General features: G+C 41.7%; 1 protein-coding gene across 1 annotated transcript in view; it reads right to left on the bottom strand.

Moving 5' to 3' along the window:
• LOC139754433 (unconventional myosin-XIX-like) overlaps positions 1 to 25,307 on the bottom strand; it is a 402,035-nt gene that overhangs the window by 278,348 nt on the left and 98,380 nt on the right. The window lies entirely within an intron of this gene.

Raw genomic sequence — 25,307 nt, 5'->3', positions numbered from 1 at the left:
GGTTGGGGTGGTGTGCAAAGTGAGAGGGTCAGGGAGAATGGTTTGGTAAACAGAGAAGAGGTAGTGAAAGCCTTGGGGAAGATGAAAACTGGCAAGGCAATGAGTATGGATGGTATTGCAGTGGAATTTATTAAAAAAGGGGGTGAATGTGTTGTTGATTGGTTGATGAGGATATTCAATGTATGTATGGATCATGGTGAAGTGCCTGAGGATTGGCGGAGAGCATGCATAATGCCATTGTACAAAGGCAAAGGGATAAAGGTGAGTGTTCAACTTACAGAGGCATAAGTTTGTTGAGTATTTCTGGGACATTATATAGGAAGGTATTGATTGAGAGGGTAGAGGCATGTACAGAGCATCAGATTGGGGAAGAGCAGTGTGGTTTCAGAAGTGGTAGAGGATGTGTGGATCAGGTGTTTGCTTTGAAGAATGTATATGAGAAATAATTAGAAAAACAGATGGATTTGTATGTAGCAATTATGGATTTGTAGAAGGCTTATGACAGGGTTGATAGAAATGCTTTGCGAAAGGTTTTAAGAGTATATGATTTGGGAGGTAAGTTGCTAGAAACAGTGAAAAGTTTTTCCCAAGGATGTAAGGCATGAGTTCGAGTAGAAAGAGAGGAAAGTGACTGATTCCTAGTGAAAATTGATTTGTGGCAGGGGTGCATGATGTCTCCATGGTTATTTAATTTGTTTATGGATGGGGTGGTTAGGGAGGTGAATGCAAGAGTTTCAGAGAGAGGGACAGTATGCAGTCTGTTCTGGATGAAAAGGCTTGGGAAGTGAGTCAGTTTTTGTTCACTGATGATACAGCACTGGTGGCTGATTCAGGAGAGAAACTGCAGAAGTAGGTGACTGAGTTTGGTAAAGTAGGTGAAAGAAGAAAGTAAAGAGTAAATGCAAAGAAGAGCAAGGTTACCAGGTTCAGTACTGTTAAGGGACAAATTTATTGGGAAGTAAGTTTGACTGGAGAAAAATTGGAGGAAGTGAGGTGTTTTAGCTATCTGGGAGTGGACTTAGTAGTGGATGGAACCATGGAAGCGGAAGTGAGTCACAGGGAGGGGAGGGGGCGAAGGTTCTCGGAACGCTGAAGAATGTGTGGGAGGCAAGAACGTCATCTTGGAGAGGAAAAATGGGTATGTTGGGTTCCAAAAATGTTATATGGTTGCAAGGTATGGGGCTATAGAAAGGGTTGCGCGGAGAAGGCTGGATGTGTTTGAATGGAATGTTTGACGACAATATGTGGTGTGAGGTTGTTTGATTAAGTGATGAAAGGGGTAAGATAAAGGGTGTGATAATAAAAAGTGTTGTTGAGAGAGCAGAAGAGGGTGTGTTGAAATGGTTTGGACACATGGAGAGAATGAGTGAGGAGAGATTGTCAAAGAAGATATATGTGACAAGTTAATTGGGAGGTAAATTTGACTGGAGAAAAATTGGAGGAAGTGAGGTGTTTTAGCTATCTGAGAGTGGACTTAGCAGCAGATGGAACCATGGAAGCGGAAGTGAGTTACAGGGTTGGGGAGGGGGCGAAGGTTCTGGAAACATTGAAGAATGTGTGGAAGGCAAGAACGTCATCTCGGAGATCAAAAATAGGTATGCTGGATTCCAACAATGTTATATGGTTGCAAGGTATGGGGCTATAGATAGGGTTGCGCAGAGAAGGCTGGATGTGTTGGAAATGAAATCCTTGAGGACAATATGTGGTGTGAGGTTGTTTGAGTGAGTGAGTAATGAAAGGGTAAGAGAGATGTGTGGTAATAAAAAGTGTTGTTCAGAGAGCAGAAGAGGGTGTGTTGAAATGGTTCGGACACATGGAGAGAATGAGTGAGGAAAGATTGACAAAGAAGATATATGTGTGTCAGAGGCAGAGGGAAGCAGGAGAAGTGGGAGACCAAATTGGAGGTGGAAGGATGGAGTGAAAAAAAATTTTGAATGATTGCAGCCTAAACATACAGGAGGGTGAAAGGCTTGCAAGGAATAGAGTGAATTGGAACAATGTGGTATACCGGGGTCTACGTGCTGTCAATGGACTGAACCAGGGCATGTGAAGCGTCTGGGGTAAACCATGGAAAGGTCTGTGGGGCCTATATGTGGAAAGGGAGCTGTAGTATTGTTGTACAACACATGACAGCTAGAGCCTGAGTATGAACAAATGTGGCCTTTTTCGTCTTCCTGGCGCTACCTCGCTGTGTGTGTGTGTGTGTGTGTGTGTGTGTGTGTGTGTGTGTGTGTGCGTGTGTGTGTGTGTGTGGGTGGGTGGGTGGGGGTGGGGGGAGAGGGGGGGGTGCTACTTCATGTGTACGGGGTGGAAACGGGAATGGATGAAGGCAGCAAGTATGGATATGTACATGTAAGTGTGTGTATGTATATGCATGTATACATTGTAATGTATATGTATGCATATGTGCATGTATGGGCATTTATGTATATACATGTGTATATGGGTGGGTTGGGACATTCCTCGTCTGTTTCCTTGCGCTACCTTGCTGACATGGAAGATGGCAATCAAATATGATGTATAAATAAATAAATAAATATAAATGTAAGCGTATATGCATGCATGTATATATGTGTGTATATGAGTTGATGGGTCTTTCTTCATCTGTTTCCTGGTGGTACCTCACTGATGTGGGAAATGGCAATCAAGTATAATAGATAATCAAACATATGCTGATAACCATAATGAAAATGAAGCATGATAAGTTTCCAAGTCCAATTTCTTGTAATAATCACACCATCAGAGGAGATACAAGAACGAGATAGAACACAGAACAACCAGTTGATATACAAGGAAGAGATGTACCAAACACACTATTGGTAAACAAGCGATACCAGATGGTAGTGTTCCAGTCTGGCATCAAGCCTGTCAAAAAATTTAGTCTTGCGGTCAGGAAAGGGAAGTTTACAAATTTTGCCTATGACAAAGCTATCCAGTTTGTATATACTCATGTTAATGTTACAATTCTTTGTGTATTTACAAATAAAAGATTCAATGATATTTCTCCTGGTAAAACAGTTAGTTAATAACTTAGTGCTAATCCAGTCAATAGAATGGTTATAATTCTTAACATAACTAAATGAAACATTTCATTCTTGTCCTGTTCTTATACTATATATATATATATATATATATATATATATATATATATATATATATATATATATATATATATATTTGCTTTGTCGCTGTCTCCCGTTTTAGTGAGGTAGCAAAAGGAAACAGACGAAAGAATGGCCCAACCCACCCACATACACATGTATATACATACATGTCAACACACGCAAATATACATACCTATACATCTCAACATATACATATATATACACAAAAAGACAAATACATATAAACACATGTACATAATTCACACTGTCTGCCTTTATTCATTCCCATCGCCACCCCACCACACAGGAAATAACAACCCCCTACCCCCGCATGTGCGCAAGGTAGCGCTAGGAAAAGATAATAAAGGCCACATTCGTTCACACTCAGTCTATAGCTGTCATGTATAATGCACGGAAACAACAGCTCCCTTTTCACATCCAGGCCCCACACAACTTTCCATGGTTTACTCCAGACGCTTCACATGCCCTGGTTCAATCCACTGATAGCACGTCGACCCGGTATACCACATCGTTCCAATTCACTCTATTCCTTACACACCTTTCACCCTCCTGCATGTTCAGGCCTAGATCACTCAAAATCTTTTTCACTCCATCTTTCCACCTCCACTTTGGTCTCCCACTTCTTGTTCCCTCCACCTCCGACACATATATCCTCTTGGTCAATCTTTCCTCACTCATTCTTTCGATGTAACCAAACCATTTCAAAACACCCTCTTCTGCTCTCTCAACAACACTCTTTTTATTACCACACATCTCTCTTACCCTTACATTACTTACTCGATCAAACCACCTCACACCGCATATTGTCCTCAAACATCTCATCTCCAACACATCCACCCTCATCTGCACAACTCTATCCATAGCCCATGCCTCAAAACCATACAACATTGTTGGAACCACTATTCCCTCAAACATACCCATTTTTGCTTTCCGAGATACTGTTCTCGACTTCCACACATTCTTCAACGCTCCCAGAACCTTCGCCCCCTCCCCCACCCTTTGATTCACTTCTGCTTCCATGGCTCCATCCGCTGCCAAATCCACTCCCAGATTCTAAAACACTTCACTTCCTCCAGCTTTTCTCCATTCAAACTTACCTCTCAATTGACTTGTCCCTCAACCCTACTGTACCTAATAACATTGCTCTTATTCACATTTACTCTCAGCTTTCTTCTTTCACACACTTTACCAAACTCTGTCACCATCTTCTGAAGTCTCACACAAATCAGCCACCAGCGCTGTATCATCAGCGAACAACAACTTACTCACCTCCCAAGCTCTCTCATCCACAACAGACTGCATACTTGCCCCTCTTTCCAAAACTCTTGCATTCATCTCCCTAACAACCCCATCCATAAACAAATTAAACAACCATGGAGACATCACACACCCCTGCCGCAAACCAACATTCACTGACAACCAATTGCTTTCATCTCTCCCTACACGTACACATGCCTTACATCCTCAATAAAAACTTTTCAATGTTTCTAACAACTTGCCTCCCACATCATATATTCTTAATACCTTCCACAGAGCATCTCTATCAACTCTATCATATGCCTTCTCCAGATCCATAAATGCTACCTACAAATCCATTTGCTTTTCTAAGTATTTCTCACATACATTCTTCATAGCAAACACCTGATCCACACATCCTCTGCCACTTCTGAAACCACACTGCTCTTCCCCAATCTGATGCTCTGTGCATGCCTTCACCCTCTCAATCAATACCCTCCCATATAATTTCCAATAAATAGTCAAAAAACTTATACCTCAGTAATTTGAGCACTCACTTTCATCTGCTTTGCCTTTGTATAATGGCACTATGCAAGCATTCTGCCAATCCTCAGGCACTTCACCATGAGTCTTACATACATTAAATAACTTTACCAACCAGTTAACCATAAAGTCGCCCCCTTTTTTAATAAATTCATCTGCAATACCATCCAAACCCGCTGCCTTGCCGCCTTTCATCTTCCGCAAAGCTTTTACTACCTCTTCTCTGTTTACCAAATCATTTTCCCTAACCCTCTCACTTTGCACACCACCTCAACCAAAACACCCTATATCTGCCACTCCATCATCAAACACATTCAACAAACCTTCAAAATACTCACTCCATCTCCTTCTCACATCACCACTACTTGTTATCACCACCCCATTAGCCCCCTTCACTGAAGTTCCCATTTGCTCCCTTGTCTTATGCACTTTATTTACCTCCTTCCAGAACATCTTTTTATTCTCCCTAGAATTTAATACTCTCTCTCCCCAACTCTCATTTGCCCTCTTTTTCACCTCTTGCACCTTTCTCTTGACCTCCTGTCTCTTTCTTTTATACATCTCCCACTCATTTGCATTTTTTCCCTGCAAATATCGTCCAAATGCCTCTCTCTTCTCTTTCACTAATAATCTTACTTCTTCATCCCACCACTCACTACCCTTTCTAATCAACCTACCTCCCACGCTTCTCATGCCACAAGCATCTTTTGCGCAATCCATCATTGATTCCCTAAATACATCCCATTCCTCCCCCACTCCCCTTACCTCCTTTGTTCTCACCTTTTTCCATTCTGTACTCAGTCTTTCCTGGTACTTCCTCACACAAGTCTTCTTCCCAAGCTCACTTACTCTCACCACCCTCTTCACCCCAACATTCTCTCTTCTTTTCTGAAAACCCATACAAATCTTCACCTTAGCCTCCACAAGATAATGATCAGACATCCCTCCAGTTGCACCTCTCAGCACATTAACATCCAAAAGTCTCTCTTTCGCGCGCCTGTCAATTAACACATAATCCAATAACGCTCTCTGGCCATCTCTCCTACTTACATACGTATACTTATGTATATCTCGCTTTTTAAACCAGGTATTCCCAATCACCAGTCCTTTTTCAGCACATAAACCTACAAGCTCTTCACCATTTCCATTTACAACACTGAACACCCCATGTATACCAATTATTCCCTCAACTGCCACATTACTCACCTTTGCATTCAAATCACTCATCACTATAACCTGGTCTTATGCATCAAAACCACTAACACACTCATTCAGGTGCTCCCAAAACACTTGCCTCGCATCTTTCTTCTCATGCCCAGGTACATATGCACCAATAATCACCCATCTCTCTCCATCAACTTTCAGTTTTACCCATATTAATCGAGAAGTTACTTACATTCTATCACATACTCCCACAACTCCTGTTTCAGGAGTAGTGCTACTCCTTCCCTTGCTCTTGTCCTCTCAATAACCCCTGACTTTACTCCCAAGACATTCCCAAACCACTCTTCCCCTTTACCCTTGAGCTTCATTTCACTCAGGGCCAAGACATCCAGGTTCCTTTCCTCAAACATACTACGTATCTCTCCTTTTTTCACATCTTGGTTACATCCACACACATTTAGACACCCCAATCTGAGCCTACGAGGAGGATGAGCACTCCCCGCGTGACTCCTTCTTCTGTTTCCCATTTTAGAAAGCTAAAATACAAGAAGGGGAGGATTTCTGGCCCCCCGCTCCCGTCCCCTCTAGTTGCCTTCTACAGCATGTGAGGAATGCGTGGGAAGTATTCTTTCTCCCCTATCCCCAGGGATAATATATATACATATATATATGAAAAATGTAAGAAATAATTTAGAAATCTGAAACTTCTAGCTGGAAAATGAAAAGAAAAATGAATGTCACATAATGGTTCAACCTCTGGCTATGGAAAAGGGAAATGTATAATTTATTTACACAAACGTCAATAGTAGTTTTCATCAATTTAACCACTGTATCATACTGCCTGGTCCACTTCTTCTCTTATCATGAAACTGGAATACTGACTTATGATGTTTCTCAATTGTCTTCACTACACAAAGTACAACCATATCTTGGATGCATGAGGGTAGGTAGTTGGTCATCTGCCACAATAAAGTCTTGAGAGACTGAAAGTTTATCTGGACCTCAAGTTTTCCAATACATTCATGAAAAACACCTTTTTGCTCACCATCTCTATCACTTTGAAAAATGCTCCATTTGCTCACATTTCAATGAAAGAATAAGCTTCAATGTCTAAGCTACATTCTTTTCCAATTTCACTATTTTCTTGTCAGAGCACCATGTATGAAAACTATCACTCCAGTAACACAACTATAAACATTTACTTCCCCTTTAAAAGTTCTGGGGAAGTCTGTCTCGATACACTGCGGGTCACTCTACCACCTGGTGAGTTTTGTGTTGCAATGGTTCTTAATTATATAATTATATATTATATATTATATATTTTTTAACTTTCTAAAATGGGAAACAGAAGAAGGAGTCATGCGGGGAGTGCTCATCCTCCTTGAAGGCTCAGACTGGGGTGTCTAAATGTGTGCGGATGTAACCAAGATGTGAAAAAGGGAGAGATAGGTAGTATGTTTAAGGAAAGGAACCAGGATGTTTTGGCTCTGAGTGAAACGAAGCTCAAGGGTAAAGGGGAAGAGTGGTTTGGGAATGTCTTGGGAGTAAAGTCAGGGGTTAGTGAGAGGACAAGAGCAAGGGAAGGAGTAGCACTACTCCTGAAACAGGAGTTGTGGGAGTATGTGATAGAATGTAAGAAAGTAAATTCTCGATTAATATGGGTAAAACTGAAAGTTGATGGCAAGAGATGGGTGATTATTGGTGCATATGCACCTGGTCATGAGAAGAAAGATCATGAGAGGCGAGTGTTTTGGGAGCAGCTGAATGAGTGTGTTAGTGGTTTTGATGCACGAGACCGGGTTATAGTGAAGGGTGATTTGAATGCAAAGGTGAGTAATGTGGCAGTTGAGGGAATAATTGGTATACATGGGGTGTTCAGTGTTGTAAATGGAAATGGTGAAGAGCTTGTAGATTTATGTGCTGAAAAAGGACAGGTGATTGGGAATACCTGGTTTAAAAAGCGAGATATACATAAGTACACGTATGTAAGTAGGAGAGATGGCCAGAGAGCGTTATTGGATTACGTGTTAATTGACAGGTGCGCGAAAGAGAGACTTTTGGATGTTAATGTGCTGAGAGGTGCAACTGGAGGGATGTCTGATCATTATCTTGTGGAGGCTAAGGTGAAGATTTGTATGGGTTTCCAGAAAAGAAGAGTGAATGTTGGGGTGAAGAGGGTGGTGAGAGTAAGTGAGCTTGGGAAGGAGACGTGTGAGAAAGTATCTGGAGAGACAGAGTACAGAATGGAAAAAGGTGAGAACAATGGAAGTAATGGGAGTGGGGGAGGAATGGGATGTATTTAGGGAATCAGTGATGGATTGCACAAAAGATGCTTGTGGCATAAGAAGAGTGGGAGGTGGGTTGATTAGAAAGGGTAGTGAGTGGTGGGATGAAGAAGTAAGATTATTAGTAAAAGAGAAGAGAGAGGGAAAAAATGCAAGTGAGTGGGAGATGTATAAAAGAAAGAGACAGGAAGTCAAGAGAAAGGTGCAAGAGGTGAAAAAGAGGGCAAATGAGAGTTGGGGTGAAAGAGTATCATTAAATTTTAGGGAGAATAAAAAGATGTTCTGGAAGGAGGTAAATAAAGTGCGTAAGACAAGGGAGCAAATGGGAACTTCAGTGAAGGGCGCAAATGGGGAGGTGATAACAAGTAGTGGTGATGTGAGAAAGACATGGAGTGAGTACTTTGAAGGTTTGTTGAATGTGTTTGATGATAGAGTCGCAGATATAGGGTGTTTGGTCGAGGTGGTGTGCAAAGTGAGAGGGTTAGGGAAAATGATTTGGTAAACAGAGAAGAGGTAGTAAAAGCTTTGCGGAAGATGAAAGCCGGCAAGGCAGCAGGTATGGATGGTATTGCAGTGGAATTTATTAAAAAAGGGGTGACTGTATTATTGACTGGTTGGTAAGGTTATTTAATGTATGTATGACTCATGGTGAGGTGCCTGAGGATTGGCGGAATGCATGCATAGTGCCATTGTACAAAGGCAAAGGGGATAAGAGTGAGTGCTCAAATTACAGAGGTATAAGTTTGTTGAGTATTCCTGGTAAATTATATGGGAGGGTATTGATTGAGAGGGTGAAGGCATGTACAGAGCATGAGACTGGGGAAGAGCAGTGTGGTTTCAGAAGTGGTAGAGGATGTGTGGATCAGGTGTTTGCTCTGAAGAATGTATGTGAGAAATACTTAGAAAAGCAAATGGATTTGTATGTAGCATTTATGGATCTGGAGAAGGCATATGATAGAGTTGATAGAGATGCTCTGTGGAAGGCATTAAGAATATATGGTGTGGGAGGAAAGTTGTTAGAAGCAGTGAAAAGTTTTTATCGAGGATGTAAGGCATGTGTACGTGTAGGAAGAGAGGAAAGTGATTGGTTCTCAGTGAATGTAGGTTTGCGGCAGGGGTGTGTGATGTCTCCATGGTTGTTTAATTTGTTTATGGATGGGGTTGTTAGGGAGGTGAATGCAAGAGTTTTGGAAAGAGGGGCAAGTATGAAGTCTGTTGTGGATGAGAGAGCTTGGGAAGTGAGTCAGTTGTTGTTCGCTGATGATACAGATCTGCTGGCTGATTCATGTGAGAAACTGCAGAAGCTGGTGACTGAGTTTGGTAAAGTGTGTGAAAGAAGAAAGTTAAGGGTAAATGTGAATAAGAGCAAGGTTATTAGGTACAGTAGGGTTGAGGGTCAAGTCAATTGGGAGGTGTTTTTTTTTTTCTTTCTTTTTTTTGTTGCTGTCTCCCACGTTTGCGAGGTAGCGCAAGGAAACAGATGAAAGAAATGGCCCAACCCGCCCCATACGCATGTATATACATACGTCCACACACACAAATATACATACCTAAACAGCTTTCCATGGTTTACCCCAGACGCTTCACATGCCCTGATTCAATCCACTGACAGCACGTCAACCCCAGTATACCACATCGATCCAATTCACTCTATTCCTTGCCCTCCTTTCACCCTCCTGCATGTTCAGGCCCCGATCACACAAAATCTTTTTCACTCCATCTTTCCACCTCCAATTTGGTCTCCCACTTCTCCTCGTTCCCTCCACCTCCGACACATATATCCTCTTGGTCAATCTTTCCTCACTCATTCTCTCCATGTGCCCAAACCATTTCAAAACACCCTCTTCTGCTCTCTCAACCACGCTCTTTTTATTTCCACACACCTCTCTTACCCTTATGTTTCTTACTCATTCAAACCACCTCACACCACACATTGTCCTCAAACATCTCATTTCCAGCACATCCATCCTTCTGCGCACAACACTATCCATAGCCCACGCCTTGCAACCATACAACATTGTTGGACCACTATTCCTTCAAACATACCCATTTTTGCTTTCCGAGATAATGTTCTCGACTTCCACACATTCTTCAAGGCTCCCAGAATTTTCGCCCCCTCCCGACCCTATGATCCACTTCCGCTTCCATGGTTCCATCCACTGCCAGATCCACTCCCAGATATCTAAAACACTTTACTTCCTCCAGTTTTTATCCATTCAAACTTACCTCCCAACTGACTTGACCCTCAACCCTACTGTACCTAATAACCTTGCTCTTATTCACATTTACTCTTAACTTTCTTCTTTCACACACTTTATCAAACTCAGTCACCAGCTTCTGCAGTTTCTCACATGAATCAGCCACCAGTGCTGTATCATCAGCGACCAACAACTGACTCACTTCCCAAGCTCTCTCATCCACAACAGACTTCATACTTGCCCCTCTTTCCAAAACTCTTGCATTCACCTCCCTAACAACCCCATCCATAAACAAATTAAACAACCATGGAGACATCACACACCCCTGCCGCAAACCTACATTCACTGAGAACCAATCACTTTCCTCTCTTCCTACACGTACACATGCCTTATATCCTCGATAAAAACTTTTCACTGCTTCTAGCACCTTGCCTCCCACACCATATATTCTTAATACCTTCCACAGAGCATCTCTATCAACTCTATCATATGCCTTCTCCAGATCCATAAATGCTACATACAAATCCATTTGCTTTTCTAAGTATTTCTCACATACATTATTCAGAGCAAACACATGATCCACACATACTCTACCACTTCTGAAACCACACTGCTCTTCCCCAATCTCATGCTCTGTACATGCCTTCACCCTCTCAATCAATACCCTCCCATATAATTTACCAGGAATACTCAACAAACTTATACCTCTGTAATTTGAGCACTCACTCTTATCCCCTTTGCCTTTGTACAATGGCACTATATGCACGCATTCCGCCAATCCTCAGGCACCTCACCATGAGTCATACATACATCAAATAACCTTACCAACCAGTCAATAATACAGTCACCCCCTTTTTTAATAAATTCCACTGCAATACCATCCAAACCTGCTGCCTTGCCGGCTTTCATCTTCCGCAAAGCTCTTATTACCTCTTCTCTGTTTACCAAATCATTTTCCCTAACCCTCTCACTTTGCACACCACCTCGACCAAAACACCCTATATCTGCCACTCTATCATTAAACACATTCAACAAACCTTCAAAATACTCACTCCATCTCCTTCTCACATCACCACTACTTGTTATCACCTCCCCATTTGCGCCCTTCACTGAAGTTCCCATTTGCTCCCTTGTCTTACGCACTTTATTTACCTCCTTCCAGAACATCTTTTTATTCTCCCTAAAATTTAATGATACTCTCTCACCCCAACTCTCATTTGCCCTCTTTTTCACCTCTTGCACCGTTCTCTTGACCTCCTGGCTCTTTCTTTTATACATCTCCCACTCAATTTCATTTTTTCCCTGCAAAAATCATCCAAATGCCTCTCTCTTCTCTTTCACTAACAATCTTACTTCTTCATCCCACCACTCACTACCCTTTCTAATCAACCCATCTCCCACTTTTCTCATGCCACAAGCATCTTTTGCGCAATCCATCACTGATTCCCTAAATACATCCCATTCCTCCCCTACTCCCCTTACATCCATTGTTCACACCTTTTTCCATTCTGTACTCAGTCTCTCCTGGTACTTCCTCACACAAGTCTCCTTCCCAAGCTCACTTACTCTCACCACCCTCTTCACCCCAACATTCATTCACTCTTTTCTGAAAACCCATACAAACCTTCACCTTAGCCTCCACAAGATAATGATCAGACATCCCTCCAGTTGCACCTCTCAGCACATTAACACCCAAAAGTCTCTTTCGCGTGCCTGTCAATTAACACGTAATCCAATAACGCTCTCTGGCCATCTCTCCTACTTACATACGTATACTTATGTATTTTTTTTTTCGCTGTCTCCCGCGTTTGCGAGGTAGCGCAAGGAAAGAGACGAAAGAAATGGCCCAACCCACCCCCATACACATGTATATACATACACGTCCACACACTCAAATATACATACCTACACAGCTTTCTATGCTTTACCCCAGACGCTTCACATGCCCTGATCCAATCCACTGACAGCACGTCAACCCCGGTATACCACATCGATCCAATTCACTCTATTCCTTGCCCTCCTTTCACCCTCCTGCATGTTCAGGCCCCGATCACACAAAATCTTTTTCACTCCATCTTTCCACCTCCAATTTGGTCTTCCACTTCTCCTCGTTCCCTCCACCTCCGACACATACATCCTCTTGGTCAATCTTTCCTCACTCATTCTCTCCATGTGCCCAAACCATTTCAAAACACCCTCTTCTGCTCTCTCAACCATGCTCTTTATTCCTATTATTTATTCCTATTATTATTATTCCTATCCTTTTGCCAGAGTCTCAGGGGAATAGATGGGACAAACTGTTTGACCATGTCGAGAGGAGGCAATTGCAGACTAAAGACAATCCATATGATGAGATACTGATACTTGTACAGTGCGATCTCCATATCTGGCCTTTCCTTCTGAAGAACTAGGAGTATTTTCAAAACTACTGCTATTCACAAGTGCATCCAATCCATCATTTGTATTGAGAGTTTCCTCAGTCACATTCTTGTGCCATCATACTGATTAAAACTTTTGATTAAGTACCAGTGATAATAAAATAAAACACCCTTTGCACTGAACAACATAACGATAAGCAGACACGTAGTCAATATATATATATATATATATATATTTTTTTATTATACTTTGTCGCTGTCTCCCGCGTTTGCGAGGTAGCGCAAGGAAACAGAGGAAAGAAATGGCCCAACCCCCCCCATACACATGTATATACATACATCCACACATGCAAATATACATACCTACACAGCTTTCCATGGTTTACCCCAGATGCTTCACATGCCTTGATTCAATCCAGACAGCACATCAACCCCGGTATACCACATCGCTTCAATTCACTCTATTCCTTGCCCTCCTTTCACCCTCCTGCATGTTCAGGCCCCGATCACACACACACACACACACATATATATATATATATATATATATATATATATATATATATATATATATATATATATATATATATATATATATATATATGTGGTTAGGGAAAATGATTTGGTAAACAGAGAAGAGGTAGTGAAAGCTTTGCGGAAGATGAAAGCCGGCAAGGCAGCAGGTTTGGATGGTATTGCAGTGGAATTTATTAAAAAAGGGGGTGACTGTATTGTTGACTGGTTGATAAGGTTATTTAATGTATGTATGACTCATGGTGAGGTGCCTGAGGATTGGCGGAATGCGTGCATAGTGCCATTGTACAAAGGCAAAAGGGATAAGCGTGAGTGCTCAAATTACAGAGGTATAAGTTTGTTGAGTATTCCTGGTAAATTATATGGGAGGGTATTGATTGAGAGGGTGAAGGCATGAACAGAGCATCAGATTGGGGAAGAGCAGTGTGGTTTCAGAAGTGGTAGAGGATGTGTGGATCAGGTGTTTGCTTTGAAGAATGTATGTGAGAAATACTTAGAAAAGCAAATGGATTTGTATGTACCATTTATGGATCTGGAGAAGGCATATGATAGAGTTGATAGAGATGCTCTGTGGAAGGTATTAAGAATATATGGTGTGGGAGGAAAGTTGTTAGAAGCAGAGAAAAGTTTTTATCGAGGATGTAAGGCATGTGTACGTGTAGGAAGAGAGGAAAGTGATTGGTTCTCAGTGAATGTAGGTTTGCGGCAGGGGTGTGTGATGTCTCCATGGTTGTTTAATTTGTTTATGGATGGGGTTGTTAGGGAGGTAAATGCAAGAGTTTTGGAAAGAGGGGCAAGTATGAAGTCTGTTGGGGATGAGAGAGCTTGGGAAGTGAGTCAGTTGTTGTTCGCTGATGATACAGCGCTGGTGGCTGATTCATGTGAGAAACTGCAGAAGCTGGTGACTGAGTTTGGTAAAGTGTGTGGAAGAAGAAAGTTAAGAGTAAATGTGAATAAGAGCAAGGTTATTAGGTACAGTAGGGTTGAGGGTCAAGTCAATTGGGAGGTGAGTTTGAATGGAGAAAAACTGGAGGAAGTGAAGTGTTTTAGATATCTGGGAGTGGATCTGGCAGCGGATGGAACCATGGAAGCGGAAGTGGATCATAGGGTGGGGGAGGGGGCGAAAATTCTGGGGGCCTTGAAGAATGTGTGGAAGTCGAGAACATTATCTCGGAAAGCAAAAATGGGTATGTTTGAAGGAATAGTGGTTCCAACAATGTTGTATGGTTGCGAGGCGTGGGCTATGGATAGAGTTGTGCGCAGGAGGATGGATGTGCTGGAAATGAGATGTTTGAGGACAATGTGTGGTGTGAGGTGGTTTGATTGAGTGAGTAACGTAAGGGTAAGAGAGATGTGTGGAAATAAAAAGAGCGTGGTTGAGAGAGCAGAAGAGGGTGTTTTGAAGTGGTTTGGGCACATGGAGAGGATGAGTGAGGAAAGATTGACCAAGAGGATATATGTGTCGGAGGTGGAGGGAACAAGGAGAAGAGGGAGACCAAATTGGAGGTGGAAAGATGGAGTGAAAAAGATTTTGTGTGATCGGGGCCTGAACATGCAGGAGGGTGAAAGGAGGGCAAGGAATAGAGTGAATTGGAGCGATGTGGTATACCGGGGTTGACGTGCTGTCAGTGGATTGAATCAAGGCATGTGAAGCGTCTGGGGTAAGCCATGGAAAGCTGTGTAGGTATGTATATTTGCGTGTGTGGACGTATGTATATACATGTGTATGGGGGGCGGTTGGGCCATTTCTTTCGTCTGTTTCCTTGCGTTACCTCGCAAACGCGGGAGACAGCGACAAAGTATAAAAAAAAAAAATATATATATATATATATATATATATATATATATATATATATATATAATATATATATATATATACCGAGATAGCGCAAGTAAACAGACAAAAGAATGGCCCAACCCACCCACATACACATGTATATACATACACGTCCACACACGCAAATATACATACCTATACATCTCAATGTGACATATATATACACACACAGACATATACATATATACACATGTACATAATTCATACTGTCTGCCTTTATATATTCCCATCGCCACCTCGCCACACATGGAATAACAACCCCTTCCCCCCTCATGTGAGTGAGGTAGCACTAGGAAAAGACAAAAAAGGCCCCATTCGTTCACACTCAGTCTCTAGCTGTCATGTAATAATGCACCGAACCACACCTCCCTTTCCACATCCAGGCCCCACACAACTTTCCATGGTTTACCCAAGACGATTCACATGCCCTGGTTCAATCCATTGACAGCACGTCGACCCCAGTATACCACATCATTCCAATTCACTCTATTCCTTGCACACCTTTCACCCTCCTGCATGTTCAGGCCCCGATCACACAAAATCTTTTTCACTCCATCTTTCCACCTCCAATTTGGTCTCCCACTTCTCCTCGTTCCCTCCACCTCTGACACATATATCCTCTTTGTCAATCTTTCCTCGCTCATTCTCTCCATGTGACCAAACCATTTCAAAACACCCTCTTTTGCTCTCTCAACCACACTCATTTCATTTCCACACATCTCTCTTACCCTTACATTAGTTACTCAATCAAACCACCTCACACCACACATTGTCCTCAAACATCTCATTTCCAGCACATCCACCCTCCCGCGCACAACTCTATCCATAGCTCACGCCTCGCAACCATACAACATTGTTGGAACCACTATTCCTTCAAACATACCCATTTTTGCTTTCCGAGATAATGTTCTCGACTTCCAAACATTCTTCAAGGTTCCCAGAATTTTCGCCCCCTCCCCCACCCTATGATTCACTTCCGCTTCCATGGTTCCATCCGCTGCCAGATCCACTCCCAGATATTTAAAACACTTTACTTCCTCCAGTTTTTCTCCATTCAAACTTACCTCCCAATTGACTTTACCCTCAACCATACTGTACCTAATAACCTTGCTCTTATTCACATTTACTCTTAACTTTCTTCTTTCACACACTCTACCAAACTCAGTCACCAGCCTCTGCAGTTTCTCACATGAATCAGCCACCAGCGCTGTATCATCAGCGAACAACAACTAACTCACTTCCCAAGCTCTCTCATCCACAACAGACTGCATACTTGCCCCTCTTTCCAAAACTCTTGCATTCACCTCCCTAACAACCCCATCCATAAACAAATTAAACAACCATGGAGACATCACACACCCCTGCCGCAAACCTACATTCACTGAGAACCAATCACTTTCCTCTCTTCCTACACGTACACATGCCTTACATCCTCGATAAAAACTTTTCACTGCTTCTAACACCTTGCCTCCCAAACCATATATACTTAATACCTTCCACAGAGCATCTCTATCAACTCTATCATATGCCTTCTCCAGATCCATAAATGCTACACACACATCCATTTGCTTTTCTAAGTATTTCTCATATACATTCTTCAAAGCAAACACCTGATCCACACATCCTCTACCATTTCTGAAACCACACTGCTCTTCCCCAATCTGATGCTCTGTACATGCCTTCACTCTCTCAATCAATACCCTCCCATATAATTTACCAGGAATACTCAACAAACTTATACCTCTGTAATTTGAGCACTCACTCTTATCCCCTTTGCCTGTGTACAATGGCACTATGCACGCATTCCGCCAATCCTCAGGCACCTCACCATGAGTCATACATACATTAAATAACCTTACCAACCAGTTAAAAATATAGTCACCCCCTTTTTTAATAAATTCCACTGCAATACCATCCAAACCTGCTGCCTTGCCAGCTTTCATCTTCCGCAAAGCTTTTACAACCTCTTCTTTGTTTACCAAATCATTTTCCTTAACCCTCTCACTTTGCACACCACCTCAACCAAAACACCCTATATCTGCCACTCTATCATCAAACACATTCAACAAACCTTCAAAATACTAACTCCATCTCCTTCTCACATCACCACTACTTGTTATCACTTCCCCATTAGCCTCCTTCACTGAAGTTCCCATTTGCTCCCTTGTCTTACGCACTTTATTTACCTCCTTCCAAAACATCTTTTTATTCTCCCTAAAATTTAATGATACTCTCTCACCCCAACTCTCATTTGCCCTCTTTTTCACCTTTTGCACCTTTTTCTTGACCTCCTGCCTCTTTCTTTTATACATCTCCCACTCATTTGCATTGTTCCCCTGCAAAAATCATCCAAATGCCTCTCTCTTCCCTTTCACTAACAATCTTACTTCTTCATCCCACCACTCACTACCCTTTCTAATCAACCCACCTTCCACGCTTCTCATGCCACAAGTATCTTTTGCGCAATCCATCACTGCTTCCCCAAATACATCCCATTCCTCCCCCACTCCCCTTACCTCCTTTGTTCTCACCTTTTTCCATTCTATACTCAGTCTCTCCTTGTACTTCCTCACACAAGTCTCCTTCCCAAGCTCACTTACTCTCACTACTCTCTTCACCCCCAACATTCTCTCTTCTTTTCTGAAAACCCATACAAATCTTCACCTTCGCCTCCACAAGATAATGATCAGACATCCCTCCAGTTGCACCTCTCAGCACATTAACATCCAAAAGTCTCTCTTTCGTGCGCCTATCAATTAACACGTAATCCAATAACGCTCTCCGGCCATCTCTCCTACATACATAAGTATACTTCTGAAAATCTTGCTTTTTAAACCAGGTATTCCCAATCACCAATACTTTTTCAGCACATAAATCTACAAGCTCTTCACCATTTCCATTTACAACACTGAACACCCCATGTATAATAATCATTCCCTCAACTGCCTCATTACTCACCTTTGCATTCAAATCACCCATCACTATAACCGGGTCGCATGCATCAAAACCACTAACACACTCAGTCAGCTGCTCCCAAAACACTTGCCTCTCATGATCTTTCTTCTCATGCCCAGGTGCATATGCACCAATAATCACCCATCTCTCTCCATCCACTTTCAGTTTTACCCATATCAATCTAGAATTTACTTTCTTACACTCTATCACATACTCCCACAACTCCTGTTTCAGGAGTAGTGCTACTCCTTCCTTTGCCCTTGTCCTCTCACTAACCCCTGACTTTACTCCCAAGACATTCCCAAACCACTCTTCCCCTTTACCCTTGAGCTTCGTTTCACTCAGAGCCAAAACATCCAGGTTCCTTTCCTCAAACATACTACCTATCTCTCCTTTTCTCTCATCTTGGTTACATCCACCCACATTTAGACACCCCAATCTGAGCCTTCTAGGAGGATGAGCACTCCCCGCATGACTCCTTCTTCTCTTTCCCCTTTTAGAAAGTTATAATGAGGTAGCTTACTCCACTGACAGCACGTTGACCCTAGTATACCGTATCGTTCCAATTCACTCTATTCTGAGCACACCTTGCACCCTCCATCCTTTCATCTCCAATCTGGTCTCCCACTTCTTGTTACTTCCACTTCTGACCCATATATCCTCTTTGTCAACCTTTTCTCACTCATTCTTTCCATATGTCCAACCTATTTCAACACACTCTCTTCTGCTCTCTCAACCACACTTTTTTTCTCATTCATCTTTCTTACCCTTTCATTACTTACTTGATCAAACCACCACACACCACATGTTATCCTCAAACATTCAATTTCTAACACATCCACCCTCCTCCATGCCTCGCGACCACTTAATATTGCTGGAACTACTATTCCTTAAAACATATCTATATTAGCCCTCTAAGATAACATTCTCTCTTTCCACACATTCATCACTCCGAGAACCTTCGCCCCCTCCCCCACCCTATGACTCACTTCCCCTTCCATAGTTCCATTTGCTGCCAAGTCCACTCTCTGGTATCTAAAACACTCCACTTCCTCCAATTATTCTCCATTCAAATCTACATCCCAACTAATTTGTCCGTTAATCCTGCCAAACCTAATAACCTTGCTTTTATTCACATTTATTCTCAACTTTCTCCTTTCATGCACTCTTCCAAACTCAGTCACCAACTTCTGCAGTTTCTCATTCAAATTGGCCACCAGTGCAGTATCACTGGTGAAAAACTGACTCACTTAACAGGCCCTGTTATCCCCAGCAGACTGCATACTCGCCCCTCTCTCCAAAAATCTTGCATTTACCTCCCTATCCATCCCATCCATAAACAAGTAAAACAACTGTGGTGACATCACACCCCTGCCGCAGACCGACATTCACTGGGAACCAATCACTCTCCTTTCTTCCTACTCGTACACATGCCTTATATCATTGGTAAAAACTCACTGCTTCCAGCAGCTTATCTTCCACACCATATACCCTTAAGACCTTCCACTAAACATCTCTATCAACCCTATCATAAGCCTTCTCTAGATCCATAAATGCTGCACAGAAATCCATCTAATTTTCTAAGTATTTCTCACACATCCTATACCACTTCTGAAATTACACTGCTCCTCCCTAATCTGATGCTCTGTATGGGCCTTCTCCCTCTCAATCAATACCCTCCCATACAATTTACTATTCATGCTCAACAAACTTATACTATCATAATTTGAATACTCACCTTTATCTCGTTTGCCTTTGTACAATGGCACTATGCATGCATTCCGCCAATCCTCAGGCACTTCACCACGATCCATACATGCACTGAACATCTTTACCAGCCAATCAACAACACAGTCACCCCTTCTTAATAAATTCAACTGCAATACCATCCTCTCCTGCCACCTAGCCGCATTTCATCTCTAGCAAAGATTTCACCACATCTCTCTTCACCAAACCACTGAAATCAAAACACTCTATATCAGCCACTTCATCATCAAACACATTTATCAATCCTTCAAAATAATCACTCCATCTCCTAACATCACTATCTGTTAACACTTTCTCTTTTGCCCCCTTCACTGATGTTCCCATTTATTCTATTGTCTTTTGCACAATATCTACCTCCTTCAAAAACATCTTTTTATTCTCCCTTAAGTTTAATGATACAATCTCACCCAAACTCTCATTATCCTTATTTTTCAGCTCCTTCACCTTTCTCTTGGCCCCCCTGCCACTTTCTATTATACATATACCAATCATTTGCACTCCTTCCCTGTAAGTATCGGCCAAACCCCTCTCTTTTCTCTTTCACCGGTAACTTTACTTAATCTCACCACTCACTACCTTTTCTAATCTGCCTACCTCTCATCTTTCACATGCCATATACATCTTTTGCATATGCTATCAAAGCTTCCCTAAATACCTCCAATTCTTCATCCACTCCCCTTACTTCACGTCCTCTCAGCTTTTGCTATTCTACACTCAAATCACCTCACACCACATATTGTTCTCATACATTTCATTTCCAACAAATCCACCTTCCTCCACCCAACCCATGCCTCGCAACCATACAACATTGATGGAACTACTATTCCTTTGAACATACCTAATTTTTCTCTCTGAGATAACATTCTCTCCTTCCACACATTCTTCATAGCCCCCTCCCCCACCCTGTGACTCACCTCTGCTTCCATGGTTCCATCCACTGCTAAGTCCACTCCCAGATATCTAAAACACTTCACTTCCTCCAGTTTTTCTCCATTCAAACTTACATCCCAACTGACTTGTCCCTCCACCCTACTGAACCTAATAACCTTGCTCTTATTCACATTTACTCTCAACTTTCTCCTTTCACACACTTTTCCAAACTCAGTCACCAACTTTTGCAGTTTCTCACTCAAAGCAGCCACTAGAGCTGTATCATCAGTGAACAACAACTGAATCACTTCCCAAGCCCTCTCATCTTCAACAGACAGCATACTTGCCCCTCCTCCAAAACTCTTGCATTCACCTCCCTAACCACCCCATCCATCAACTAATTAAACAACCATGGGGACATCACACCCCTACCACAAACCGATATTCACTGGGAACCAATCATTCTCCTCTCTTCCTACTCATACACATGCCTTACATCCTTACGAAAACTTTTCATTGTCTCTAGCAATTTACCTCCCACACCATATACTCCTAAGACCTTCCACAAAGCATCCTTATCAACCCTAATCATATGCCTTCTCCAGATCCATAAATGCTACATACAAATCCATCTGTTTTTCTAAGTATTTCTCACGTACATTCTTCAAAGCAAACACCTGATCCACACATCCTCTACCTCTTCTGAAACCACACTGATCTACCCCAGTCTGATGCTCTGTACATGCCTTCACCCTCTCAATCAATACCCTCCGATATGATCTCCCAGGAATACTCAACAAACTTATACCTCTGTAGTTTGAACATTCACCTTTATCACGTTTGCATTTGTACAAAGGCACTATGCATGCATTTCTTCAATCCTCAGGCACTTTACCATGGTCCATACATACACTGAATATCCTTACCAACCAATCAACAACACAGTCACCCACATTTTTAATAAATTCCACTGCAATACCATCCAATATTGCTGCCTTGCCGAATTTCATCTTCTGCAAAGCTTTCACTATCCCTTCTCTCTTAACCAATCCATTCTCCCTGACCCTCTCACACTGCACATCACCCCAACCAAAACACCCTATATCTGCCACTCTATCATCAAACATTCAACAAACCTTCAAAATACTCACTGCATCTCCTTCTCACTTCATCACTACTTATTATTACTTCCCCACTTGCCCCCTTCACCAATGTTCCCATTTGTTCTTTTGTCTTACGCACGATATTTACCTCCTTCCAAAACACCTTTTTCTTCTCCCTAAAGTTTAATAATGCTCTCTCACCCTAACTCTCATTTGCCCTTGTTTTCAACCCTTCCACCTTTCTCTTGGCCTCCTGCCACTTTCTTTTATACATCTCCCAGTCAGTTTCACTCCCTCCTAGCGAGTATCATCCAAATGCCTCTCTTTTCTCTTTCACTAAAACTTTATTTCTTCATCCACCACTCACTACCCTTTCTAATCTGCCCACCCCTCCCCTCACATTATTTGTTCTCACCTTTTGCCATTCTACACTCAATCCCTCTTCTGATACTTCCTCACTCAAGTCTTCTTTCCAAGCTCACTTATTCTCACCACTCTCTTTTCTATGCCTATCAAGTACTACGTAATCTGATTATGCCTGCTGACCATCTCTTCTACTCATATACATGTAGTTGAGTTTATCTCTCCCTTTAAACAAGGTATTCCCTTTTGCCAGTTTTTTAGGACACGACTCCTCAAGGTCTTTTCCATTTAACACGGAATATCCCATGTGAACTTATCATACTCTCATCTGCCACATTACTTACCTTTGCATTTAAATCATCCATCACTACTACCCAGTCTTGTGCACCAAAACTGCATACAAAATCAATCAGCTACTCCCAAAACTTGCTTCTTATGGTAATTCTTCTCATGGCCAGGTGCTTAAGCACCAATAATCCAACAATCACTGATCTCTCACCATCTAATTTCAGTTCTATCTAAATTCATTAATCCAAAATCACTGATCTCTCACCATCTAATTTCAGTTCTATCTAAATTCATTCTTGGCTATAGTGAGTATGAAAATGTATCGTCATGTATGAACAATGTGGTGAGTGAAGTGGTTACGATAGTGTGGACAAAACACAGCCTACTTTTTTTTTTTTGGTGAGTGAAATAGTTACAGTAGTGTTGACAAAACACAGCCTACTTTTCTGTGAGTAAAGTGGTTACGTTAGTGTTGACAAAATATAGCCTATCTTTAATCTTTGAAAGCTTACCGATAATTCAAACGCAATGATATTGAAACATCACTTCAGTGAGTTATTAATGGAGAATTGTACTTCAGGAATATAACAGGCCCGAAGCCAGAAAGGAAGTAGAGTCCTTTGGGGAAAACAGAGTTCCCTGGTGGGATCCAAAGGTGGTGGGCACCACTCTGCAGACAGTGAGTTTTGCCAAAGTACACTATTCCTAGACCGTAAACACTTATATTCAAGTTCAAGGGCTCACTCAATATTAGCTGTTCATTCACCTCTCTCATAACAATTAAGCACATCCAACATGAAATAAGGGACAAAAATAATGCATATACAGTATACTACAGCAAAAAATACTGAAGCATTTAGTGACTTTAGACTGTATCCATGAATATGCATGCTTCTTGCAATGCCACACCCTCATGCTGCCACCCCAACAATGATTGCATTATTCCAAACTTAATACCATGAAAATTAAATTGTAACATATCTACTAATCAATGAATAGTAAATAAAAAAATTTCAATAGCATATCATGAATAACAGTTGTTTGATGAACAGTGACAACTGCAGTAAAATGAGTGAGACAGGTAGTGTGTTGGAGAGATATGGTGGATGAAAGGGAGGTGGAAGGCTGTGAATATCACATGACTCTGCTCTGGCTGAAGCTAATCAATCTCTGTATCACAGAAATCATAATTCAAGTGGTGACAATATAGGCAGTGGTAATGATGGGAGTGGTGATGATAAAGTTGGTGGTGGTGAAGAGAGAGACTGTGGTAAGCAGTGAGGAGGTGATGCATCTATTGGTTTCTTTGGTACAAATGATGGCAGCACTGCTAGACACAAGTGTACTGTTTATGTCTACCAAAAAAATTTAGTGTAGGTATAAATGAGCAACAATGTACCCCTTAAACATCATGTTGCATAACATTTTAAAACATGAACTAAGAATGAAGGAAGGTGAGGTGAGGTGGATGATGTGATAATATGCATTGGGTGAGTTGCTAAATACTCCACACTTAGCTTAGCTTCACCTAGCTTATCTTCCATTTTCTCCAACAAACAGCTTGAACGAATCACTTTCATTGCTGTAAACTTCATGTTTGTCAGACAAAAGCATTCATCTCATTCGCACTTTCAATGATGGTTCTAACCGTCCATGTAGCAAATTCGAAAGCATCAATGCCATCGACATAATGCTCACCAATGTACAACCACCATAACACTTTTAATTGTGAAGCTAGGAGAGGCTTTTCCATGCCACTTTAGCAGCACTCACAGTATTAGAACTCAAAGGCTGTCTTCCAGATACGATGGTAAAAGATAGTAAAAAAAAAAGTGAGTCAGCAAAAATGTGTGCACAAAGTATGCATAAAAAATTTGTACTGTATTAACAGAGCAGAGCATTCAGTGCTGATTAGATGTGAGTGTATGTATGTATGGTGTCCTGACTGGCCAAGCATAAACAAAGACAACTGCTCTTGTCATGTTGCAAGTGTTGGGACTCATGGCTCTGGATTTCATTAATGAATTTCATCACTATTTTTCTCAGTAAAACTAGACCTCCAAGAAGCAAACAAAAGTGCTATAAGAAAAGAGCACCGTACAGGGTTGAACTAACCACGGCTATTACTATAACATTGCATTATTCACATTTTCTCTAACTTCCTCCTTTTCACACACTCAAAAACACAAACACCTCTTTCAGCAGTTTCTCAACCAGATCTGCCACCAATGCTGTGTTATCAACAAACAACAACTGATTCACTTCCCAGGCCCCATCACCCCTCTCTCCAAGACTCTTACAATTATCTCCCTCATCACCCCATCCATAAACAAATCAAACAGCCATGATGATGGCATAAAAACCCCTGTTGCAGACATAACTCCACCTGGAACCACTCACCCTCCTCTCTACTCATGATAAACAAATTTCACAATTTTCCATTTGTTCTCTTGTTTTCCTCACATCATGAACCTCTTTTCAAAACATCTTATTCACCCTATCATCACACACATTCAACAGTCTTTTAAAATACTCAGTCACCTTCTCACATCATCACTCTTTGTTACCACTTCCCCTCTGCCAACCTAAACCATGGTTCCCATTTGTTCTCTTGTTTTCCTCAAATCATTAACCTCCTTTCAAAACATCTTATTCTCCCAC

Source organism: Panulirus ornatus, chromosome 17, assembly GCF_036320965.1.
Source record: "Panulirus ornatus isolate Po-2019 chromosome 17, ASM3632096v1, whole genome shotgun sequence".
NCBI lineage: Eukaryota > Metazoa > Arthropoda > Malacostraca > Decapoda > Palinuridae > Panulirus > Panulirus ornatus.
The sequence above is the reverse complement of the archived record's forward strand: the minus strand, read 5'-3'. Positions and strand labels throughout refer to the sequence as shown.